Source organism: Neomonachus schauinslandi, chromosome 12 (assembly GCF_002201575.2).
Source record: "Neomonachus schauinslandi chromosome 12, ASM220157v2, whole genome shotgun sequence".
Taxonomy (NCBI): domain Eukaryota; kingdom Metazoa; phylum Chordata; class Mammalia; order Carnivora; family Phocidae; genus Neomonachus; species Neomonachus schauinslandi.
In genome coordinates this window covers 20,324,774-20,338,842 of record NC_058414.1, presented here as the reverse complement: position 1 = coordinate 20,338,842, position 14,069 = coordinate 20,324,774, and the positions used below count along the sequence as shown (strand labels likewise).

General features: G+C 39.0%; 1 protein-coding gene across 2 annotated transcripts in view; it reads right to left on the bottom strand.

The window, feature by feature from the left end:
- Positions 1–14,069, bottom strand: part of RELN (reelin) — a 516,612-nt gene that overhangs the window by 196,100 nt on the left and 306,443 nt on the right. The gene's annotated exons all lie outside the window — the stretch shown is intronic.

Below are 14,069 nucleotides of genomic sequence, written 5' to 3'. Positions count from 1 at the left end.
GCTCCCAGCTCAGCGGGGAGCCTGCTTCTCCCTCTGACCCTCTCCCCTCTCATGCTGTTTCTCTCTCTTAAATAAATAAATAAATAAATGAATAAATAAAATCTTTAAAAAAAATAAAAGGACATATTTACGTAATAAAAAGTGACTCACTTTACATGAAACCTTGGTCATTTCTGTCTGAATATCAATTTAATTATTTCAGTTTTGGTTCAATATGCCTCAGAATTGTTTGTTAATACTTTAAGATTGTGTTATAAATAAGTGTTTTGCTACTCCTCCAAAATTTATATTATTAAGATATTTGATATATATTTTAATTTAGTTGAAATGGAAAATTTATGTAAAAAAAGCCATTATAAAACTAGATATTGTTTAACTGCATATTGTTAAACTGATTTCAAAAAATTAAAATCAGTTGGTGTTTTAGGAAAATAGAAATAATTTTAAAGGATCTTTTTGTTAGGGATTTTCCTGTTACCAAATACATCTGCTAGTTGAATAGATCATTTGTAACTGTATAATTATTGAAAATTATCTACCAAATACACAATTTTGACACTATGACTACAGAGCACCAGCATATGAAACACAAGTAATACTTACCATATCACGGATAAATAAAGCGATCTGAAAACATATTAATCCAATTTTCATGCTAATAGGATCTAAAAACTAGTAGGATCTGTCTTTGGTAAGTTTCCATGAAAGAGATAATGGTATGATTTGGGGCATAGTATTATTATTTCTATAGGGAAGGAGTTGTTCTCTAACAGCCTGTAGTAAAAGAAGAATAATGCCAAATCTAAATTCAAACAGGGCAGTGGTTTAGAACAATCAGTGCTGGTCTTTCCACTGCAAATATCCTAATCCTGTCTGTCAGGTTTAAGGGACGATTCACAGTTAGCTCTATTCTCCCTTCCCAAATAGGCCCAAAGTCCTCTGGGTGTGGAGGGGAAAAGGATTGCTCTTTGAATATTCTCTTCTTCATAGTCAGCTCTGGACTGCAGTACCAAAAAAAGGTTGTGACATATGCAAAGTAAACAGCCACAGTTCAGCGGGAGGTGGCTCAACCTCCCCTCTCTCTTAGCAAGATGGGGCTGTCATTTTCTGGGCAGCAGGGCCTGGGAATGCACAGAACACACACAGCAACGGATGGCTGCATGATTCCCCACCATGCTAAGGAGATCAAGAGATAACTTCTGCCTCTGCCATTCTGAGTAGAACCCAATGTTTTCGAGGTTTGGAGTCAGGGTAATACGAACCAGCATGGTCATACTGGTACTATAAAATAGGAGACAGTTTGTGTGAAACTGGTGTATTCCTGAGTCATCTGAGCAGGAATGGGCAGGGACAGGCCTACTGAGAAGTTGACTGTTTATAGGCCCTGTATTTAAGACTCCTGTGAAAGGTAGGGGGACAGTTGAGGGTTCTCATTCTGAGGATCCCTAAATCAATCACAAGGCAAGTTAGAGCTCCCTGTGAATTCTATTTTAGGATTTGTCACAAGGGGCTCAAAATCTTAGAATGGGCCAGGTTTCCCAGATACTCTCCAAACTCAGAACTTCTGCCGGAATGCATTTGGACTGGGATAGAATTGGCTTGTTTGATACTGCATCTCTGCCTCTGGATGGGAACCAGTGGCCCCTAAAATCTACCTCAATTAATTCAGCACTTACATGAATTGAGGAGATGAAGGTTGGAAAAGAACAAAATCCTAGAAACCAAAACCAATCAAGATGACAAGAAATGAAGACTCAGTTGCTACCCATCCTCAAGGAGTCTGAGGATTGGAATCAGAAGGCCTGTTCCAATGCGTTTGCTCTACATAATAGCTACATGGCTTTGCATAAGTCAGTTAACCCCTGTAGGCCTCAGTTTCTCAGGCTATAGAATGATGTCAATAATATCTGTTCCCTAGAGGTGCTGTTAGAAGCACAAGTAATATTACCTGTGGAAGTGTGTTTCTGAAACGTCTGAGTGCTATATAATAATCACTATTTTATTTCTGGATAGATATTTTTTCCAAAAATAAGCTGTTATAGTCCATACTCTTAGCAGGAGATGAAAGAGAAATAGAAACATATGTAAACCCATTTTTAATTGCGTTTCTCATTAGAATAGTCATTAAAATTCTTCAGGTCAACTTAAAACCTTTAGTAAAATGTATAAGAATATGTCCCAAAATATCATATGGTAAAAATACAGCAAACATTCATTCACATTTAGGGCAGATAGAAGCACCAATGAGAACTTCAAAGGTCCTCCAAATTTTGGCAGATTACCAAAAATTCTCTGAGGACAGGAAAACTTAATAATGCAAGATGTCCATTGCCACTTTTTTTTTTTTTAACAAATGAACTTGCCTTGTGTAATATCAGTATACTGTTAAAAATCCAAGCAAACTGTGCATTGAAAGTATGAAAAGAATTTCAGAAAACTGCTCTCAGTGATTTTAATACCCAGCTGTTTTTGTTTAGCATCTGTTCAAACTCATGTCATTTATATGTAATAACAATTAAAATCTAAACAAGTTCAAAAGACAGTTAAATGTCTAACTTTAGCTCTTGATATGATAAAAACAAGAATATTTTGGAATTCAGGAGTATGTTGAGTATACTAAAAATCTATCAAGTTGTTTTGTTTTTGTTTTTTTTTTTTTTTTGAGCAAACAGGATCGTAAAATTTGATTTCCTGAGTTACAGCTTTTGACTGACTTATGGTGACTATATATCAGGTAACTAAGCATGTATTTGGGGCGAAATAAAGGTATAAATTCTGAAGATGGCTCTAAATATTTCTATTTCTAGCCCTCCTAATGTGCATTATGATATTATCACTATTTTTACTTCGTGTCACTATTTTACCAGTGATCAATGACACATACTTTATAGTTCTGAGTACCAAAGATCTCCAATTTTTAAAAATCCCTTAAATATAGTCCTTACTTGTTTCTATTTGTCAATCGAAAATATTTTCCTACTTTGCAGCGAAATGGGTTTCCTTTACTTGAAAAGCAGAACACAGTGTAGCTAAGTGACAAGAATTTGCCATTCAGAAAAGCATCAACAGGAAACATCAGTGCAAATTCCTCAATATAACAAGTCCTTGGCCACAATTCAGGATAGCATTTTTCTAAGCTTGCTCCCTATCCTCTGCTGCAAATGTTAATGACTTCACCTCTGTACTTGTAAAAGTACTTGCAATCGCCCCCACCACAGTTTAATTAGGTTTTCATCAAAGATGAACACCGAGGCACCTCTTAATATTATCTCCCTGGGGTCTAATGGCCCTGATGCTTCTTTCAGGCATCTGTAGACTTATAATTTATTTTTTTGATGATATCCTTTTTGTTGGAATGAGTATATTGGGCATTTGGGCAATGCCAGCTTGCAGAGAGCTGGTGGCAGATGGAATGAAATCTGCCTAGTATGCTTTCCCCTCCACATGAGCAGAGAGCCATCCATTTCCTCCATTAAGGAGTTGTCACTCAGCCCACCCAGCTGGAAGACCATTTCTGATAGCCAAGCTGGCTGGTGGCAGACAATTCAGATACAAAGTGCACTTTAAAAGGAAGCTAAAACATCATTTGTAGGAAAATTGAAAATGCACGGCTTCCACCACAGCCAATGTTTTAATGACTGTAATATTTTAAGTGATTATTTTTGCCACTTCAGATTGCTCCTTAGAGAGGAGAGGTTTTTTAATTAAAATCTAGGCAATGCAAATAGATGAGATATGAGGAGCAGAGGAAAGAGAAATAAGATGAATAAAATTAATTAAAATGGCATTGTTGGCAGAGTCATAAATTAGCCAATATCTGGCTGGAAATAAAATATGTTGGTAGAGGAGTTTCTGGATTACATTGGGATGTGTGATTGAGTGATTGGAAATTGACTTATAGCCTACATATCATTGTGTTTCCTAAGCTTTTCTCTACACTAGACCTATTATCATATAGAAATACATATTTCCTACAACCTGGGTCAATGGTCTTTAAAGATACAGATTTTCATGCTATATTTAAAAAAATCAAAATAGGAAGAGAATGATTTCTCTCATGAGGCAAAATGAATTTCTGTCATTTTCCACACATTCAATTTCTAGGTAATTTAATGCCAGTTAAAAGACTGAAAACTTGGCTATGAACACAGTCCAGGTGCAGGAGGGCTGAAGTGCATTTTCTCTAGTCGACACAATAGATTCAACCATAGTGAGTGAATTTTAGGGAGCTTAAAGGGTATTTTTTCTCTTTATTTTCTGGATTCGTTAAACATTCACATTTGAACCACTTTGTACCAGGATTCATAAAGATTCGATTTATGGTATATTTTGTGACAAGTGTATAATTACTTGGCAACAGTTATGACAACTCCAAAATGGCAACAGTGACAGACTTGAATTGGAGTAATCAGAGTAAGAATAACAATGTAAAATTCCATAGGGTGGTTGTTAACCTTGTCTATGGAGATCAACTTGACTTTCACAGGGTCTGAGGTTTTCGGACTTGCCTTCTCAAATTAAGGCTGAGGATGCCAGGTACAATGTGGGAGGCTGCAAGAGACTGAGGAACGAAAGGGCTGGCTTTCTAGTAAAACACACTTGGCTACAAAAGTCAAAACTGTTTGATCTTGGAGAAGCCATTTGGCCTCTCTGAGCCTCTGTCTTTTCATCCGTGGAATGGGAGTAAGTGTGAGGATTAGATGAGATACTGTAGGCGACATGCGCCCTAAAGATTGGGGAATCTCAGGAAATCAGGAAATGTTCATTACCCCCATCTTCATTCATTCACTTAACAAACCTTACTTCATTCATTCGCTTAACAAACCTTACTTCATTGATTCACTTAGCAAACCTTACTTCATTCATTCGCTTAACAAACCTTCCTTCAGTGAGTGTCACCGAGCAGGTTCCGTGCTATGTCCTGTGCTAGGCACAGAAATGATGAAAAATGTTATGTTTTTGACGTTCATATAGAGTAAAATAAATCTCATGGAACATTGCGTTAATTAGTGATTAAATGTGTCAGCTTCAGATCAAAAACAAACAAAAAGGGTGCATCAGTCAGGGAGGCTCTGGGGATTTGTTTGACTAGTTACTTCCAGTAGCATTTATCAAAATTATTTGATTCCATATTATTGCCACCCTTGTCATGGTGATTTGGCTCAATTCCATGTTTCACTAATGCTATTCCACATTAATTACTGTACAAATAGGCAGCATTGGAGGGAAATTGTGAAAAGCACACGACTTGTGTTTAACCCTTCATCCCCAAAGTACTGTTATTAGCTTGACAAATTATATTCTGGCTCATTCTACAATATCATGCACCCACCTCTTGGGGGAAACATGACAATAAGAGCAATGCAATCCAAAGTGAAGAACATCCCAAGCAAAGGGAATTTAGGTAGACAGCATGCAATTAACCAGGCTGGAATCTGGCCAGAAAGATCATAGTTAACGTTCCGATTCTTAATGGAAAAAGACATGGGAACATGGACTAACCACAAGTCTTACTGAGCTCAGGTTTATCCTCATTAGAAAGCTGGGACTTAAATCCCTCAAGTTACACACCAGATAGTTTCCAGTACAGCGATTTGCAAAGCACATTTCTGGAAAGCATATCTGATTTCCTCCTGTTTGTCCTTATACTGTAAAAAATGAAATAAAATCACTGAAAGGATCATTGAAACCTTCTTCTGGGGTGCTTAATTTCTGGAAAACAAGTTGGGCATTATAGTAGGCAGGTACTGATCTGCCAGGGGATTACATCCCCCAAAATGCATGTTTAAAAGTGAACTCTGCTTTTAGTGTGATCATCCCTTTCACCATTCGTCTTAGGTTTTTTTCATTAGCCTCAACCTGCATGAAGACTTTAAATTTTCAGACAAATTAATTTACATGCTTTCGTAATTTGGACATAATGACCTTATTCTGCATTAACAATTCCACAATTTATGATAAAAGTATTAGACAGGTGACAGCAGAATCCCAGAAAGCTCCAATTCTTATTCAGGACTGGAGATCTGCCTAGTGTCCACTGGGACAATGAATTTGGCAAATGCTTAATGTACAAGAGCTATAAGAAAATTAATAGACTCTCCTGTTTTGACTTAATGCTTCCCCTTAATGGGTTGTTGATTTGCCTAATGGCTGTTGTCTTCATTAGGGCCTTTGGTGTTTGTTAAACAAGAAAATTGTCATTATTACTGCATATTTATCAACAATAAGTGTAGTATAGAGGAAGCAGCCTGTCTAAATGGAAGCAGTAATAGAGAAAAAAATAACATATGACCCTCTAAATTCTGTATAGTTATTCCAAATCCCTGGCCTAAATTTGAAAAACTTAATAAGTTACTTTTCAAAGAAATTTCTTTTAAATACATGCAATCAAATCACAGTCTATTCTAAAGGACAACCTTCCTCACAGCGTTGATTTGCTTCCCAACACGAACTGACATAAATGTGTAGAAGGAGCCATCTGGAATTCTTTGCTAGCCACACAATGAACTCGGGTAATAAAGAGAGAAGATCAGCAGGTGCAGGCACGTAATCAGAGTGGGAAGAGTTCTTAGAAATAAAAAATATGCGGAACGGCACCTATCTCACAGTGATCTGCCTTTAATCTGTGGGTCAATTCCAGAGTTGACAGAAGCCAGTGATTTATGCCTTTGCAAGCCAAGAGTAACCAGGCTAGCTGAGCAGATATAAACATTTATTAATGGTGACTGAGCAAAACATACACTCTCTCTTTCTCCCTCTCTCTCTACACACACACACAGATACCAAAGAGTCACGAATGATTCATGCTTTCAAAATACAAATTCTGGCTGCCACTAAAGATGAGCGAAAGCAAACAAAATGAAGCACATGTTTGACTAAGAGTCGCCTCCATGGTATATTGATCCATTTGGAAACTCTGCTCCATGGGGTACTATTAAAGGAAAACAAAACAAAACCCAAACCCAAACACTTGCTCACATCTCTCCTCATCGTCCGTCCCTGGGTTCTCCTGTGAGTGCTCCCCTGATCTTTGCGGCTCTTCTCTTTGATGGTGAGTTACAGAAAGCAGGCTGCTAGCTGAAGGAGCTCCAGGCTGGCCCTCCAAAAACTTAACATTTAGTGTTTTTCTTTGACCTTGAAATTAAGGATGTTCTCAGATCACAGGATGTATGTTTGAGGAGCTGGAAAGAGATACTTTGATGGATTTGTCCAGATGTTTCAAGAGTGACTACGGGAAATGAAGTGCCAAACCCATTTACAGACACCCAGTGTTTATTGACTATTGATACAAAACTTGGATGATAAGGCTTCCTCATGTGCTGGCACATATGAAGCATTCATGAAATGCCATCATGACTACTATTTCTATTATCATCGTTACTACTATTTATCATCATAAGGTTACTATTATTATTTACTATTATTTAGCATCCATGTTAGCGCAAGTATAATTCCTGGATATGAGACTCCTACCCAAGGTGAAATGCTGATCCTTGATACTCTAAGTCTTAACTGGAAAGGGCTAAAAAATTGGTTCATTTCCCTTAAACCTTGATGGCAAAAGCAAGACCATTGTCATAGAGTTGGAGCACAAGAAGTTGCCCTAAGATGAATCATTGCCCCGCTTCAGACAGGAAGAATGGGCCTCCCACTTCCGAATGTGGCACAAACACCCACAACCGCCTGACTGAGAGACGTGCTCCCGTGGGATGGGGGATGGCAGCCGTGGCAGTATTTAGCTGTTCTAGCAACTGTGGATGAACAGGCAGAGTACACTCTGTGTCTTTTTTTTTTTTTTTTAAGATTTTATTTATTTGCCAGAGAGACAGAGAGAGAGAGAGAGAGCACAAGCAGGGGGGAGCGGCAGGAGAGCAGGAGAAGCAGACTCCCTATTGAGCAGGGAGCCTGATGGGGGACTCGATCCCAGGACCCTGGGATCATGACCTGAGCTGAAGGCAGATGCTTAACCGACTGAGCCACCCAGGTGTCCCTGTGTGTTTTGAATAGGAACGATGGACACAAGTAATTCTTGATTCTCCTAGAAATCATATACAAAGGTTGAAAAGGGATGCAGTATTCTGTAAACGAAGGCAAAATCATCTTAACCAGTAATTAAGACAGGTGATTCGATACTGAGTAGGCTTCAGTCCACTTGCCTTGTGAGTCCATGATCTGCTTACTCTGGGATATTGCTAATGAGGGTGGTGCTCTGGGGAGCTTTTTAATTTGCAGCACTGTATTTATTGGCATTTAGAGCCCCACCTACTTGGTCATGAACAAAGGGCTGCTTAGGGAGTTGCGGAAAATAAAACATCATGATGGTAATTAGAAGCATAAGAATGTGGTGTGCCTTTTCTTCCACATGGACAAGTTTTCTGGAAAAACACTGGAAGATGAGTCAGGCAAGGCCATGCACTTGTAAAAAGAATGGAGGAGAAACACAGAAGGCTATAGAGGAAGAACACATTAATTCCATAACCCCTTGCAGCTTACCAACCCCAAATCAAAAAGCACAACAAATGTAAGGCTAGATTCCATATTAAAAGCCAATAATACTGTTATACATCTATTTTATGTTAATTATCCAAGAGCCAACAGATGGTAATGGCCTTCTACCAACCCAGGACAGATTTAAACTGGTGACCTATAATTGCAATTCTCCAGATCACATAAACTCCTTAAGTTAATTACTCTATTTGGTCTTATATCATTCTGCCCTACTTGAGATAAACAAGAATTGGCTCAGATGAATGAATTAAATATTCCCAAAGAAACTGAAAAAAAAAATCTAAAGAAGATAAGGAGAAATATGCACTGTGAATATGAATCATTTTCATCTTTCCTATCTGACCTGACACCCTTAAACATTATTTTTGAGGTCATCAGCTAGGCAGTTTACATCCTCACTACTTTCTATTCCCTTGTTTTATGAACAGTAGCATTTAAAAAAAATCATTTGTTGTTAATAATAGAAACTATTAATAATTCTGATTACATAAGTGGCATTGAAATTTAATTCCAATGGAAACTATCTCTTATTTTGATTGCCAAAGGTTACATGTACGGGCAACATTTGTGTCCAACTTAATCATTTTAATGCATTTGATTCTGATGTTACTTCAATGACATATAAGGATGACATAATTTGTGAGGTCTATATTTTTTCTATTCTATTCTCCCCCACCTCATAATCAGAGCAGTCAGCTCAATCCTTTGCCTTCTACACATTTTCCTCTATGTTTACTTCCCTGTGGAGCCTATTCTCTAGGTTTCAATATAGAGAACACATATTTATTAAACCCTTTCTATGTGCTAGAGACTGTTCTAAGGGTTTTATGTGTATTTTCTTATTTAATTATCACAGCTTGGGGTGGATACTATTATTATCCCTGTTACAGATGAGGATACTGAGGAAACAAGAGATTAAATAAGTTGCCCCAAACCACATGGCTAATAAATGGTAAAGCCAAGATTTTAACCGATATATTTAAGCCCCCTTTCTTAACAGTTGTGCTGTTTCCAGTTTCATTCACAATATTTTCAGCTGACTTCAAGTCATCAGTGAATATGAAATTCATTTTCTCTCCTCCTAAACTAGATCATCTGGTTATTTTTTCCAGCTTCTCATTCATTCTGTTAACACCTAACAACAATCCATCATGTGCCAAACACTGGAGATTTAAAAATGGTTGAAGCAGTCCCTGAGGTTAAGAAGCTGACATTCTAACCAGGGAGACAGAAACATAAATGGAAAGCAAGGCTGTAAATGCACCCACAGATGTATATGTACCGTGTAAGAGAATATTGAAATGGAACTACTCCACATTTTAAGGTGAGGGTGCGATGGACCAACTACAAGGACCTAGTGAAAGAGGTGATAAAAGGGCTTAGTTACTCACTCACGTTGCAGGGATTCAAACTCAAAGGTGATGTGAGTAGGAAGCTGGGCAGCAGAGAAATGATTCCTTTAGAGAGGTTTGGTGGTGAACTATGCGTCCCACCCATGACTGCATCAGAGGAGGAAGGTATCTTCTCTGCTCAAGCCTGGTGCATTGGACTTCAAGGGTACCACTTAGACGGTACGCTGGATGGGCCTGGACTGGTGCCTAGAGCTGCCTGGAGGATGGCTAGGTAAGAAGAGGACTGTGCTTAGAAGTAACTACTCTCCTCCCAATCATGGATCCAAGGTGAACGTTTACTAGAGTGTACACTTCGGCCCATGGACACAAGAAACAGCCTAGTTTGTCTAAGATCCTGCCTCAAATGGTTCCCTGGAGGGGCAAGAAGCCCTCAGTGGAAACAGGTTGTAATCATTAACCTGAGGTCCCGTGGCTGGAAGTGGAAATAGACATGGGAGATGCATCAAAGAACAGCAGGTGAGAGATCCCCAGCATTAGTGAGGAGCGGGGAGATTTCCAAAGAGCCCAAAGGTAGACTGAAGAGAGAGTCAGCTTTGATCGCTTGCCAGGCCAAGGGATCAGTAGTTACAGTTTATAACAATATCTGCCTCTTGCCTCTTCTGCTTCCTCCACACCCAGCCCTGGAGGGTTCAGAGGCTGAAATGCATGGGGTGGTGAGGACCAAGAAGGAGCTGACCACTGCCATCATTCCCACTGCAGCAGACCTAAGCCAGAGGAGGGGAGAAGCTTGGAGCTTAGGTGATTACAGTGATCTGATCATATCTGTTATTGATCTGGGACTATCTGAGAGACTAAAATGATTGGATGACTTATTTGGTCTCTCGGCAGTCTTGGGATCTGCAAAGAGAACAGAGATAAAAAAGCTCTCAGGTTGAACCTCAATGGTCACTGGGGGAAACAAAGAGACCTGTTTTCCACAGCCAGTCCACAACCCCAATTCCTGCTTGTTCAACCTAATAGTTACATCAGCACAGAGAGGACTGAGACATGAATGATGCACAAAGTTCACACAGACAATGACTTTGGAACTGGGCCCTTAGGGAGGCTGGGGAATTACCAGGCAGAGAAAAAAGAAGGTGGAAAAGCATGTGTAAAGTGTAGCAGTGTGGAATTCTGTGCTGGGTTTGTGAGGCTGGAGCACAGTGGAGCAGGAGATGAGGATGAAAGTTAGGTGGGGCCTGGACTAAGGGGCCTCGGATTACAGGCTAGACCTCCACGGGAAGCCATTGGAGGTCTTGAGTATGGAGGGAGCATGATGCGATTTCTGTGAAGGAATGATGCTGGAGTTTCTGTCACTGACATCCCTATGTATGGGACAGTCCTTGCCTCTTAACACCCTGGTCACAGGCAGTCCACTGCTGTGAGACTTGATTTCTCTTTCTTCAGCATCTCATCGTTATTATACTATATCACCTTCCACATAGGCTACTGCAAATGCTTCCTGCCTCCATAAGCAAACCACGTCAATACTCCCATCCCCTTAAGTTCACCTGAGGTCAGCACTCAATACCTGTGATGGTCCAGTAACCAGGACCATGAAAACAAAATCAGCTAGAAGAGTGTGGAGGAGAAGAAAGAGGCCAGTGCTTGGGCTGAACTCACTAAATTCTAATGTATAAAAAAAATCAGTCATCTGGAGGAAGGAATGTGCATTACAAATGGAATAAAGCTGGAGCAAGATCAAGAAATAGAAAAAAACCCAAGAATCTTTTAACCTATAGTCAGAGAGTGACAGGGAAGAAAATAGGCAGATAATTTAATAAATGGATGTTGGGAAGAAACGTGGGCCAAACAGAATCACACTGGTTTATATTTACGACCTGTAAGAGCAAAGCCATGTGGTGAATGAAATCAAGATCAAGTCTGATTCCTCTATGTGAGTCCTGGCTCTCCCATGGGTGAGAGGGATATTTTGGATAAGTTACTCAACACCTCTATGTCTGCTTTCCACATCTGTAAAATGGGGCTACTATAGCACCTACTTTATAGGTTTATAATATATAATTATACATAATCCTGTGTAGATGTATGCCTGTGTGTGCATATGTGTGTCCGTGTGTGTGTGTATCTGTGTGTGTGTGCATGCATGCACCTGGAATTTTAAGTGTTCAATAAAGAGTAGCCCTTATTACTTAGACTAAGAGTATTCTGTCTGTGCTTGGACATTTTTTCCGCAACTAAGCTCTATTTTGTAATCAAGCATACTTTCTCAATTGCTGTTAGACTCACTCTTTGATTTAGTTAAGATATAATCATCTTGGAGACTTTTACTGAACATAGAAAAGGTAATACATAGGTAGAGCAAGCAAACAAACAATAATCCTCAAAACTAAAAGTCCAAAATAAAGCAATGTTTAAAACATGCCCTGTGACCAATAGGAACATGGAGATACGCTTACGCTCTTTAATTGGTTATATTTAGTTTTTGTTTCAGATGCCACAAATTGAAGGAGAAATATTTAATGAAGAAGTTGCATACAGTTTAAATAAACAATTTTTATTGCTAGAATTCCAAATCACTTGTCAAAAGCAACTTTTTAATGCTCAGATATTTGAGCCAGAAAGCAAAAGGGTGGTCATGCAAATGAGGTAAAATGATAATTCTTAGATTCCATTATTGCAAAATTTTAAAGAGAATTTTCAAAACAAAACATCAGAGAAAAATTTCTACCTGATAGCTGTCAAAGAGCATGATATATATCATTGCTACAGTGGTTTTTTTTTCCCCCACAGGTCACTGGGCAAATCTCAAATGTATGATTGGTAAGTTTGGGAGTAAAATGATGGACCACAAAGCAAAATTATTAACCCACACAAAGTCGTAATTTAATTGAACATCACTGCTGAAGCAATACCACATTTCATGCTTTTTTATCAGGGGTGGTACTAAAGTACAATCCATTAAGAAACTGAATGGCTAATTAGATTAGTATAACAGCTTGTAAAACAAGGCATAAAAATTACATTTGTATAGTAAAGGGTACTGAGTCCAAATGATAAATGATCATCATGGGAAAAGGATGTGAATCCCAGGCCCTGAGGTCCCCACATGTTTCCTGGGTTTTCATGTCTTCTTGCCGATGTTGAACAACATCAACAGAAATCCTTCTGAATCAAGTGGTAGTGGGATAGGACGTGGTATATCCTCACAAAGGTTCTTCTCTACACCCATATGAAAGGAATCCATGGACTCTCTTTCAAGGGACCAAGGTTTTAGAGTCTTCGTCAGGATGAATTTCCATAAGGTTTACTGGGTGTTGTCTCACACTGAGCAAGGATGATTCCTGTTCCTAATGCCAATCGGTGTGATTTCATGAACCACAAGTAGATTGTCTAGTGCTTGGTTTGTTAAACAAGAAGTTACTGTGTCAGGGGAGTTCCTGTGTCGAAGGGTATAAATCATTTGGAATCTTTTTTTTTAATTCGAAAACATTATTAAAAGGAGGTGAGCATCTTAGATGTTTATGTTCTACTTGCTGCTCCTCTTGTGCTCTCACCTCCTTTGCGCAGCACAGGGTACCAGCGAGTCACATTTTACAAATTCCCTAAGCTGTATCTGCACTCTATTTTCATATACTGGAAACTTGAGAGGGCCCAGTTGAGGGTCTAATGACATCCTTTATACTGCCTCAGCACAACTTCGTTTCCACACACTCTGGGCAGGCAAGCCTATGACTTCAATGTCCATTCAAAAGGTTGATAATTGCCAAACTTCCTCTGAGTTCCTGATTGCTTTATCTAACCTCCCACCAATTATTTCTTCTCGCTTGTCCCCAGGATTATCAAGATCAGCATGTCCACAAGGTATGGTGGACAACCGATAATAATACCATATTGCATATTTGAAAGTTGCTGATAGATCCTGAAAGTTCTCATCGCAAGAAGAAAATTTTGTAAACACGTGAGGTGATGGATATTAACAAAACTTACTGGGATGATCATTTTGCAATATATGCAAATATTAAACCATTACATGGCACACCTGAAGCTAACATAATATTATACATCAAGTATGTCTCAATTAAAGAAAAGATCACCATGGCCAGAGTGAACTCATCAACTTCTGTGAACCTGCTTCTCCTTCTATGTTTGTTTCCATGAATGGCACTGCCGTCCACCCAGCTGCCCAAATCCTGTGTTCACCACCTG